This window comes from Somniosus microcephalus, chromosome 1, assembly GCF_052327205.1.
Source record: "Somniosus microcephalus isolate GS21.2 chromosome 1, FLI_Smic_1.0, whole genome shotgun sequence".
Taxonomy (NCBI): domain Eukaryota; kingdom Metazoa; phylum Chordata; class Chondrichthyes; order Squaliformes; family Somniosidae; genus Somniosus; species Somniosus microcephalus.
In genome coordinates this window covers 230,844,743-230,856,635 of record NC_140987.1, presented here as the reverse complement: position 1 = coordinate 230,856,635, position 11,893 = coordinate 230,844,743, and the positions used below count along the sequence as shown (strand labels likewise).

The 11,893-nt window shown below is 56.3% G+C and overlaps 1 pseudogene; it reads left to right on the top strand.

Annotated features, from left to right (window-relative positions):
• The window catches only part of LOC147124664 (uncharacterized), a 53,983-nt pseudogene that overhangs the window by 40,585 nt on the left and 1,505 nt on the right, over window positions 1-11,893 (top strand).

Genomic DNA, 11,893 nt, shown 5'->3' with positions numbered 1-11,893 from the left:
AGGAACCAGTGAGTGTAGAACTGAACCCAGCCAGAGTCAGCACCTTCAGGGGAGGAGAGGGAGGGGAACCAGTGAGTGTGGAACTGAACACAGCCAGAGTCAGCACCTTCAGGGGAGGAGAGGCTCAGGAACCAGTGAGTGTAGAACTGAACCCAGCCAGAGTCAGCACCTTCAGGGGAGGAGAGAGAGGGGAACCAGTGAGTGTAGAAATGAACCCAGCCAGAGTCAGCACCTTCAGGGGAGGAGAGAGAGGGGAACCAGTGAGTGTAGAACTGAACCCAACCAGAGTCAGCACCTTCAGGGGAGGAGAGGGAGAGGAACCAGTGAGTGTAGAACTGAACCCAGCCAGAGTCAGCACCTTCAGTGGATTAGGGGGAGGTGAACCAGTGAGTGTAGAACTGAACCCAACCAGAGTCAGCACCTTCAGGGGAGGAGAGGGAATGGAACCAATGAGTGTAGAACTGAACCCAGCCAGAGTCAGCACCTTCAGGGGAGGAGGGGGAGGGGAACCAGTGAGTGTGGAACTGAACCCAGCCAGAGTCAGCACCTTCAGGGGAGGAGAGTGAGGGGAAGCAGTGAGTGTAGAACTGAACCCAGCCAGAGTCAGTGCCTTCAGGGGAGGAGAGGGAGGGGCACCAGTAAGTGTTGAACTGAACCCAGCCAGAGTCAGCACCTTCAGGGGAGGAGAGTGAGGGGAACCAGTGAGTGCATGTGGTAAACCACTGTTTGTATTCCTGTTTGTCCTGTTTGTATTCCACTGTGTACATGCCTGGACATGCCTCGGCTGACTCCTCCCACAGGTCCTAGTATAAAGGTGACTGCTCCCCAGCCCTTGTATCCTGGACCGGTCGACCACTCGAGGCAGACCTCCATTCTGTTGTTAATAAAAGCCTTTGGTTACTCTTCTAACTCTCAGTCTTTTATGAGTAATTGATAGCGCATCAATTTTATTAACAACATTTTTATAATGGAGAAGATCCTCACACCAGCATGCCTGGACTTAGATCATCGGGAGGCGGACTCATCCACCAAGTTTACTCACTGGCTTAAGTGTTTCGAAAAATTCCTGACCGCCTCCGAAGCAATCAAATCGGACGAGGACAAACTGGATGTCCTGACCTCCAAAGTGAACCACCGAGTGTACTCGGTCATCCAAGACGCGACCTCGTACGCGGATGCTATCAAGCTCCTCAAGGACCAGTACACGCGCCCAGTGAACGAAGTGTACGCCAGGCACCTCCTGGGGAGTCGTAAACAACAACCTGGGGAATCGACCGTGGAATACCTTCAGGCACTGTCTGTGCTTGGCCGGGCCTGTGGTTGTAAGGATGTAAAGGCCGCCGTGTACACAGAGGAACTTATCCAGGACGCTTTTGTAGCGGGCCACAGATCCAATTACACACGACAGCGACTGTTGGAGCAGAGCAACCTCGACCTCAACAAGGCCTCTGAACTCGCACTATCGTTGGATGCAGCCTACCAGGGCATGGATGCCTGCTCCTCTGCACCGTGGACGCCGCGGGGAATGACAGCCTGGGACACGGTAGGGCCGCCTCATAGCGCCGTGCCACCCCAGCCACACCCCAACAACGGCCCAACTACCGCAGCAGTGTCCCAAGGCCAGACAGCAGTGCCCCAAGGCCAGAAATGCTACTTCTGTGGCCAGGCAAAACACCCCAGAGCGCGCTGCCCGGCGAAAAACGCGATCTGCTCGGGCTGCGGGAAGAAGGGACACTACGCTAGCGTCTGCAGGGCCAAAGCCACCCCGAACCCCAGCAGCGCCGCGTGTGGGCCATGCGGGCCGCCATTTTGGACCTCCCCGGCCGTGTGTGAATCACCGGTACAGCAGCCATTTTGGACGCCTCCAGCCACATGGGGATCATGGACGCCGCCACCTTGGACGACAGCCGGGACGCAGCAGGCCCCCGACACCGCCTCATCTGATACCCGCAGCGACACACCGACCCCTACGCTGGCATCCGTTACACTGGACCAAGCGAGACCGCACCAACTGGCCAGTTCCACAATGGACATTAAGGTAAATGGTCACGATACAATCTGCCTTTTTGACTCTGGGAGCACGGAGAGCTTCATCCACCCCGACACGGTGCGGCGTTGCTCTCTCCCAGTCCTGCCTGCGCAACAGCGGATTTCTATGGCCTCCGAGTCCCAGTCGGCGGACATCGGCGGCTACTGCGTGGTGACACTCGTAGTAGACGGGACCGTGTACGATCATTTTAAACTTCTGGTCCTGCCTGACCTCTGCGCTGCCGTCCTGCTGGGGTTAGATTTTCAGTGCCACCTTAAAAGTGTTACGATGGCGTACGGTGGACCCCTACCCCCACTCACAGTCCGCAGCCAGCAGCTTCCAAATTGCCCGCCGCGCACCAGGTGCAACCTCTCCACACTCAGAGTCAGCCCCCCACCACTGTTTGCTAACCTCACCCCCGACTGTAAGCCCATCGCCACAAAGAGCAGGTGATACAGTGCCGGGGACAGGGTTTTCATTAAAACCGAAGTGGAGCGGCTCCTGAAAGAAGGGATTATTGAGGGCAGCACCAGCCCCTGGCGAGCCCAGGTTGTGGTCGTTAAGACCAGCGAGAAGCAGCGCCTGGTCATCGACTACAGCCAGACAATAAATCGCTACACCCTGCTGGACGCCTACCCACTCCCCCGTATAGCTGATATGGTCAACCAGATCGCGCAGTACCGCGTCTTCTCGACCATTGACCTGAAATCAGCGTACCACCAGCTCCCCATCCGCCCTGAGGACCGCCAGTACACTGCCTTTGAGGCAAACGGCCGCCTCTATCACTTCCTTAGGGTTCCCTTTGGCGTCACCAACGGGGTCTCCATCTTCCAAAGGGAGATGGACCGGATGGTAGATCAAAATGCGTTGCAGGCCACTTTCCCATATCTGGACAATGTGACCATCTGCGGCCGTGACTTGCAGGACCATGACGCAAACCTCGAAAAATTCCTCCGCACCGCCCAACTCCTAAACCTGACATATAACAAGGAGAAGTGCATATTCCGCACAAACCGCCTCGCCATCCTTGGCTGTGTTGTGGAACACGGAGTCATCGGCCCCGACCCCGACCGGATGCGTCCCCTTATGGAACTTCCACTGCCCCACTGCCTCAAGGCCCTGAAGAGGTGCCTAGGGTTTTTCTCCTATTACGCCCAGTGGGTCCCCTACTATGCGGACAAGGCCCGTCCGCTGATCAAGTCCACCTCTTTTCCCTTGACGGCAGAGGCCCGCTTAGCCTTCCACCGTATCAAGGAGGACATTGCCAAAGCCACCATGCACGCAGTGGACGAATCCATCCCCTTCCAGGTGGAAAGCGACGCGTCCGACTTTGCCCTGGCCGCTACCCTCAATCAGGCGGGGAGACCCGTGGCCTTCTTTTCACGAACCCTCCAAGGCCCGGAGACCAGACACTCCGCTGTTGAGAAGGAGGCCCAGGCGATTGTGGAGGCTGTGCGTCATTGGAGGCACTACCTGGCCGGAAAACAATTTACCCTGCTCACTGACCAGCGTTCAGTTGCTTTTATGTTTAACAACAAGCAGAGGGGCAAAATCAAAAATGACAAGAACTTGAGGTGGAGAATCGAACTTTCCACCTACAACTACGAGATCTTGTACCGGCCCGGGAAGCTAAATGAACCCCCGGATGCGCTATCGCGTGGCACCTGCGCCAGCGCGCAGATCGATAGACTACGGGTCCTCCACAATGACCTCTGCCACCCGGGGGTCACCAGGTTCTTCCACCTCATCAAGGCCCGCAACCTGCCTTACTCTATTGAGGAGGTCAGGACCATGACCAGGAACTGCCAAGTCTGCGCTGAGTGCAAACCACACTTTTATAGACCAGACAGGGCCCACCTGATAAAAGCCACTCGCCCCTTCGAGCACCTGAGCGTTGATTTTAAAGGGCCTCTCCCCTCCTCCGACCGCAATGTGTACTTCCTCAATATTATTGATGAGTACTCCCGTTTCCCGTTCGCCTTCCCCTGCCCGGACATGACCAGTGCCACGGTCATTAAATGTCTGAACAACCTCTTCACCCTGTTCGGCTTCCCCAGCTATATCCATAGCGACCGGGGCTCATCGTTTATGAGCGACGAACTCCGTCAGTACCTGCTAACTAGGGGTATTGCCACAAGCAGGACCACCAGTTACAACCCCCGGGGGAACGGACAGGTGGAAAGAGAAAATGCGACAGTTTGGAAGGCCGTCCTGCTAGCCTTAAAGTCTAGGGGCCTTCCAACCTCCCGCTGGCAGGATGTGCTCCCCGATGCGCTCCACTCTATTCGGCCACTGCTCTGCACTGCCACTAACGCCACCCCTCATGAGAAAATGTTTGTCTTCCCAAGGAAGTCCACATCAGGGACGTCGCTACCGCCATGGCTGACGTCCCCAGGGCCGGTCCTACTGAGAAGACACGTGAGGACCCATAAAACGGACCCCCTGGTCGAGAGGGTCGACCTCCTCCACGCCAACCCCCAGTATGCTTACATCGCATACCCGGACGGGCGGGAGGACACAGTCTCCATAAGAGACCTTGCACCCTCGGGGACCACAGTAACCCACTACCCACTACCACCCCCCCACACGATCCGATATCCAGCCCCAGCAGACGGCAGGCCTGGGCCCCGCGACCCGCTCGACATCTACGAGGACGACACGCCTGTGCCACAGCCTACGCTGGACTCGACGCCAGAAGCTTCACTACCCCTGCCGTCGCCACGCCGATCACAGCGGCAGACAAGACCTCCGGAGAGACTCCAATACACTAACTTTTAATACACTTCACCCCGCCGGACTCAATTTTAAACAAGGGGTGAATGTGGTAAACCACTGTTTTTATTCCTGTTTGTCCTGTTTGTATTCCACTGTGTACATGCCTGGACATGCCTCGGCTGACTCCTCCCACAGGTCCTAGTATAAAGGTGACTGCTCCCCAGCCCTTGTATCCTGGACCGGTCGACCACTCGAGGCAGACCTCCATTCTGTTGTTAATAAAAGCCTTTGGTTACTCTTCTAACTCTCAGTCTTTTATGAGTAATTGATAGCGCATCAGTGCAGAACTGAACCCAGCCAGAGACAGTACCTTCAGGGGAGGAGAAGGAGTGGAACCAGTGAGTGTAGAACTGAACCCAGTCAGAGTTAGCACCTTCAGGGGATGGAGAGGGAGGGGAACCAGTGAGTGTAGAACTGAACCCAGCCAGAGTTAGCACCTTCAGGGGAGGAGAGGGAGGGGAACCAGTGAGTGTGGAACTGAACCCAGCCAGAGTCAGCACCTTCAGGGGAGGAGAGGCTCAGGAACCAGTGAGTGTAGAACTGAACCCAGCCAGAGTCAGCACCTTCAGGGGAGGAGAGAGAGGGGAACCAGTGAGTGTAGAACTGAACCCAGCCAGAGTCAGTGCCTTCAGGGGAGGAGAGGGAGGGGAACCAGTAAGTGTAGAACTGAACCCAGCCAGAGTCAGCACCTTCAGGGGAGGAGAGTGAGGGGAACCAGTGAGTGCAGAACTGAACCCAGCCAGAGTCAGTACCTTCAGGGGAGGAGAGGGAGGGGAACCAGTGAGTGTAGAACTGAACCCAGTCAGAGTCAGCACCTTCAGGGGATGGAGAGGGAGGGGAACCACTGAGTGTAGAACTGAACCCAGCCAGAGTTAGCACCTTCAAGGGAGGAGAGGGAGGGGAACCAGTGAGTGTGGAACTGAACCCAGCCAGAGTCAGCACCTTCAGGGGAGGAGAGGCTGGGGAACCAGTGAGTGTAGAACTGAACCCAGCCAGAGTCAGCACCTTCAGGGGAGGAGAGGGAGGGGAACCAGTGAGTGCAGAACTGAACCCAGCCAGAGTCAGCACCTTCGGGGGAGGAGAGGGAGAGGAACCAGTGAGTGTGGAACTGAACCCAGCCAGAGTCAGCACCTTCAGGGGAGGAGAGAGAGAGGAACCAGTGAGTGTAGAACTGAACCCAGCCAGAGTCAGCACCTTCAGGGGAGGAGAGGGAGGGGATACAGTGAGTGTAGAACTGAACCCAGCCAGAGTCAACACCTTCAGGGGAGGCGAGGGTGGGGAACCAGTGAGTGTGGAACTGAACCCAGCCAGAGTCAGCACCTTCAGGGGAGGAGAGTGAGGGGAAGCAGTGAGTGTAGAACTGAACCCAGCCAGAGTCAGTGCCTTCAGGGGAGGAGAGGGAGGGGCACCAGTAAGTGTTGAACTGAACCCAGCCAGAGTCAGCACCTTCAGGGGAGGAGAGTGAGGGGAACCAGTGAGTGCATGTGGTAAACCACTGTTTGTATTCCTGTTTGTCCTGTTTGTATTCCACTGTGTACATGCCTGGACATGCCTCGGCTGACTCCTCCCACAGGTCCTAGTATAAAGGTGACTGCTCCCCAGCCCTTGTATCCTGGACCGGTCGACCACTCGAGGCAGACCTCCATTCTGTTGTTAATAAAAGCCTTTGGTTACTCTTCTAACTCTCAGTCTTTTATAAGTAATTGATAGCGCATCAGTGCAGAACTGAACCCAGCCAGAGTCAGTACCTTCAGGGGAGGAGAAGGAGTGGAACCAGTGAGTGTAGAACTGAACCCAGTCAGAGTTAGCACCTTCAGGGGATGGAGAGGGAGGGGAACCAGTGAGTGTAGAACTGAACCCAGCCAGAGTTAGCACCTTCAGGGGAGGAGAGGGAGGGGAACCAGTGAGTGTGGAACTGAACCCAGCCAGAGTCAGCACCTTCAGGGGAGGAGAGGCTCAGGAACCAGTGAGTGTAGAACTGAACCCAGCCAGAGTCAGCACCTTCAGGGGAGGAGAGAGAGGGGAACCAGTGAGTGTAGAACTGAACCCAGCCAGAGTCAGTGCCTTCAGGGGAGGAGAGGGAGGGGAACCAGTAAGTGTAGAACTGAACCCAGCCAGAGTCAGCACCTTCAGGGGAGGAGAGTGAGGGGAACCAGTGAGTGCAGAACTGAACCCAGCCAGAGTCAGTACCTTCAGGGGAGGAGAGGGAGGGGAACCAGTGAGTGTAGAACTGAACCCAGTCAGAGTCAGCACCTTCAGGGGATGGAGAGGGAGGGGAACCAGTGAGTGTAGAACTGAACCCAGCCAGAGTTAGCACCTTCAAGGGAGGAGAGGGAGGGGAACCAGTGAGTGTGGAACTGAACCCAGCCAGAGTCAGCACCTTCAGGGGAGGAGAGGCTGGGGAACCAGTGAGTGTAGAACTGAACCCAGCCAGAGTCAGCACCTTCAGGGGAGGAGAGAGAGGGGAACCAGTGAGTGTAGAACTGAACCCAGCCAGAGTCAGCACCTTCAGGGGAGGAGAGGGAGGGGAACCAGTGAGTGCAGAACTGAACCCAGCCAGAGTCAGCACCTTCGGGGGAGGAGAGGGAGAGGAACCAGTGAGTGTGGAACTGAACCCAGCCAGAGTCAGCACCTTCAGGGGAGGAGAGAGAGAGGAACCAGTGAGTGTAGAACTGAACCCAGCCAGAGTCAGCACCTTCAGGGGAGGAGAGCGAGGGGATACAGTGAGTGTAGAACTGAACCCAGCCAGAGTCAACACCTTCAGGGGAGGAGACGGAGAGGAACCAGTGAGTGTAGAACTGAACCCAGCCAGAGTCAGCACCTTCAGGGGAGGAGGGGGAGGGGAACCAGTGAGTGTGGAACTGAACCCAGCCAGAGTCAGCACCTTCGGGGGAGGAGAGGGAGAGGATCCAGTGAGTGTAGAACTGAACCCAGCCAGAGTCAGCACCTTCAGTGGATTAGAGGGAGGGGAACCAGTGAGTGTGGAACTGAACCCAGCCAGAGTCAGCACCTTTAGGGGAGGAGAGGCTGGGGAACCAGTGAGTGTAGAACTGAACCCAGCCAGAGTCAGCACCTTCAGGGGAGGAGAGAGAGGGGAACCAGTGAGTGTAGAACTGAACCCAGCCAGAGTCAGCACCTTCAGGGGAGGAGAGGGAGGGGAACCAGTGAGTGTAGAACTGAACCAGCCAGAGTCAGCACCTTCGGGGGAGGAGAGGGAGAGGAACCAGTGAGTGTAGAACTGAACCCAGCCAGAGTCAGCACCTTCAGGGGAGGAGAGAGAGAGGACCCAGTGAGTGTAGATCTGAACCCAGCCAGAGTCAGCACCTTCAGGGGAGGAGAGAGAGGGGAACCAGTGAGTGTAGAACTGAACCCAGCCAGAGTCAGCACCTTCAGGGGAGGAGAGGGAGGGGAACCAGTGAGTGTAGAACTGAACCCAGCCAGAGTCAGCACCTTCAGGGGAGGAGAGGGAGAGGAACCAGTGAGTGTAGAACTGAACCCAGCCAGAGTCAGCACCTTCAGGGGATTAGGGGGAGGTGAACCAGTGAGTGTAGAACAGAACCCAACCAGAGTCAGCACCTTCAGGGGAGGAGAGGGAATGGAACCAATGAGTGTAGAACTGAACCCAGCCAGAGTCAGAACCTTCAGGGGAGGAGGGGGAGGGGAACCAGTGAGTGTGGAACTGAACCCAGCCAGAGTCAGCACCTTCAGGGGAGGAGAGTGATGGGAACCAGTGAGTGTAGAACTGAACCCAGCCAGAGTCAGTGCCTTCAGGGGAGGAGAGGGAGGGGAACCAGTAAGTGTAGAACTGAACCCAGCCAGAGTCAGCACCTTCAGGGGAGGAGAGTGAGGGGAACCAGTGAGTGTAGAACTGAACACAGCCAGAGTCAGTACCTTCAGGGGAGGAGAGGGAGGGGAACCAGTGAGTGTAGAACTGAACCCAGTCAGAGTCAGCACCTTCAGGGCAGGAGAGGGAGGGGAACCAGTGAGTGTAGAACTGAACCCAGATACAGTCAGCACCTTCAGGGGAGGAGAGAGAGGGGAACCAGTGAGTGTAGAACTGAACCCAGCCAGAGTCAGCACCTTCAGGGGAGGAGAGGGTGGGGAACCAGTGAGTGTAGAACTGAACCCAGCCAGAGTCAGCACCTTCAGGGGAGGAGAGGGAGGGGAACCAGTGAGTGCAGAACTGAACCCAGCCAGAGTCAGCACCTTCGGGGGAGGAGAGGGAGAGGAACCAGTGAGTGTGGAACTGAACCCAGCCAGAGTCAGCACCTTCAGGGGAGGAGAGAGAGAGGAACCAGTGAGTGTAGAACTGAACCCAGCCAGAGTCAGCACCTTCAGGGGAGGAGAGGGAGGGGATACAGTGAGTGTAGAACTGAACCCAGCCAGAGTCAACACCTTCAGGGGAGGAGAGGGTGGGGAACCAGTGAGTGTAGAACTGAACCCAGCCAGAGTTAGCACCTTCAGGGGAGGAGACGGAGAGGAACCAGTGAGTGTAGAACTGAACCCAGCCAGAGTCAGCACCTTCAGGGGAGGAGGGGGAGGGGAACCAGTGAGTGTGGAACTGAACCCAGCCAGAGTCAGCACCTTCGGGGGAGGAGAGGGAGAGGATCCAGTGAGTGTAGAACTGAACCCAGCCAGAGTCAGCACCTTCAGTGGATTAGAGGGAGGGGAACCAGTGAGTGTGGAACTGAACCCAGCCAGAGTCAGCACCTTTAGGGGAGGAGAGGCTGGGGAACCAGTGAGTGTAGAACTGAACCCAGCCAGAGTCAGCACCTTCAGGGGAGGAGAGAGAGGGGAACCAGTGAGTGTAGAACTGAACCCAGCCAGAGTCAGCACCTTCAGGGGAGGAGAGGGAGGGGAACCAGTGAGTGTAGAACTGAACCCAGCCAGAGTCAGCACCTTCGGGGGAGGAGAGGGAGAGGAACCAGTGAGTGTAGAACTGAACCCAGCCAGAGTCAGCACCTTCAGGGGAGGAGAGAGAGAGGACCCAGTGAGTGTAGATCTGAACCCAGCCAGAGTCAGCACCTTCAGGTGAGGAGAGAGAGGGGAACCAGTGAGTGTAGAACTGAACCCAGCCAGAGTCAGCACCTTCAGGGGAGGAGAGGGAGGGGAACCAGTGAGTGTAGAACTGAACCCAGCCAGAGTCAGCACCTTCAGGGGAGGAGAGGGAGAGGAACCAGTGAGTGTAGAACTGCACCCAGCCAGAGTCAGCACCTTCAGGGGATTAGGGGGAGGTGAACCAGTGAGTGTAGAACAGAACCCAACCAGAGTCAGCACCTTCAGGGGAGGAGAGGGAATGGAACCAATGAGTGTAGAACTGAACCCAGCCAGAGTCAGAACCTTCAGGGGAGGAGGGGGAGGGGAACCAGTGAGTGTGGAACTGAACCCAGCCAGAGTCAGCACCTTCAGGGGAGGAGAGTGAGGGGAACCAGTGAGTGTAGAACTGAACCCAGCCAGAGTCAGTGCCTTCAGGGGAGGAGAGGGAGGGGAACCAGTAAGTGTAGAACTGAACCCAGCCAGAGTCAGCACCTTCAGGGGAGGAGAGTGAGGGGAACCAGTGAGTGTAGAACTGAACACAGCCAGAGTCAGTACCTTCAGGGGAGGAGAGGGAGGGGAACCAGTGACTGTAGAACTGAACCCAGTCAGAGTCAGCACCTTCAGGGCAGGAGAGGGAGGGGAACCAGTGAGTGTAGAACTGAACCCAGACACAGTCAGCACCTTCAGGGGAGGAGAGAGAGGGGAACCAGTGAGTGTAGAACTGAACCCAGCCAGAGTCAGCACCTTCAGGGGAGGAGAGGGAGGGGAACCAGTGAGTGTAGAACTGAACCCAGCCAGAGTCAGCACCTTCACGGGAGGAGAGGGAGGGGAACCAGTGAGTGTAGAACTGAACCCAGCCAGAGTCAGCACCTTCAGGGGAGGAGAGGGAATGGAACCAGTGAGTGTAGAACTGAACCCAGCCAGAGTCAGCACCTTCAGGGGAGGAGAGAGAGGGGACCCAGTGAGTGTAGAACTGAACCCAGCCAGAGTCAGCACCTTCAGGGGAGGAGAGGGAGGGGAACCAGTGAGTGTAGAACTGAACCCAGCCAGAGTCAGCACCTTCAGGGCAGGAGAGGGAGGGGAACCAGTGAGTGTAGAACTGAACCCAGACACAGTCAGCACCTTCAGGGGAGGAGAGAGAGGGGAACCAGTGAGTGTAGAACTGAACCCAGCCAGAGTCAGCACCTTCAGGGGAGGAGAGGGAGGGGAACCAGTGAGTGTAGAACTGAACCCAGCCAGAGTCAGCACCTTCACGGGAGGAGAGGGAGGGGAACCAGTGAGTGTAGAACTGAACCCAGCCAGAGTCAGCACCTTCAGGGGAGGAGAGGGAATGGAACCAGTGAGTGTAGAACTGAACCCAGCCAGAGTCAGCACCTTCAGGGGAGGAGAGAGAGGGGACCCAGTGAGTGTAGAACTGAACCCAGCCAGAGTCAGCACCTTCAGGGGAGGAGAGGGAGGGGAACCAGTGAGTGTAGAACTGAACCCAGCCAGAGTCAGCACCTTCAGTGGATGGAGAGAAGTTGAGTGAAAGGAAAAATGTTGGAGATGGTGCGATGGGTTTGGATTTCAGCACAGGGAGGAGGGAGAGTGTGTGGGATGGGGATTCACAGCTTTAGGGGAACAAGAGAGGAAAGAATGTTCCATAGAAACTAGAATTGTCTGTTCTGAATTTCTAACCTGTACTTACAGCGATGACTTTTGCAAACTCCTTTTACAGGGTATTAGAAGGGGAGGATTTGCAGACGGGAAACTCAAACCAATCATCAGGTCAAAATCTGACAGTCACTCGATTCATCTGCACCTGAATATCATCGGTCTTTGAATGTGGACGGAGAAATATTTGCCAGTTCTGTCTGTGGGAAAAGATTTCAAACATCTGTGTGACTGGAAAAGCACCGAGACACACACACCCCAATGAGAGTGTTCCAGTGCACTGACTGTGGAAAGAGCTTTAACCAGTTACACAGCCTGAAATAACATCGCACCGTTCACAGCGGGGAGAAACCGTACACGTGTTCTGTGTGTGGACGAGGCTTCAACTGATCATCCAAC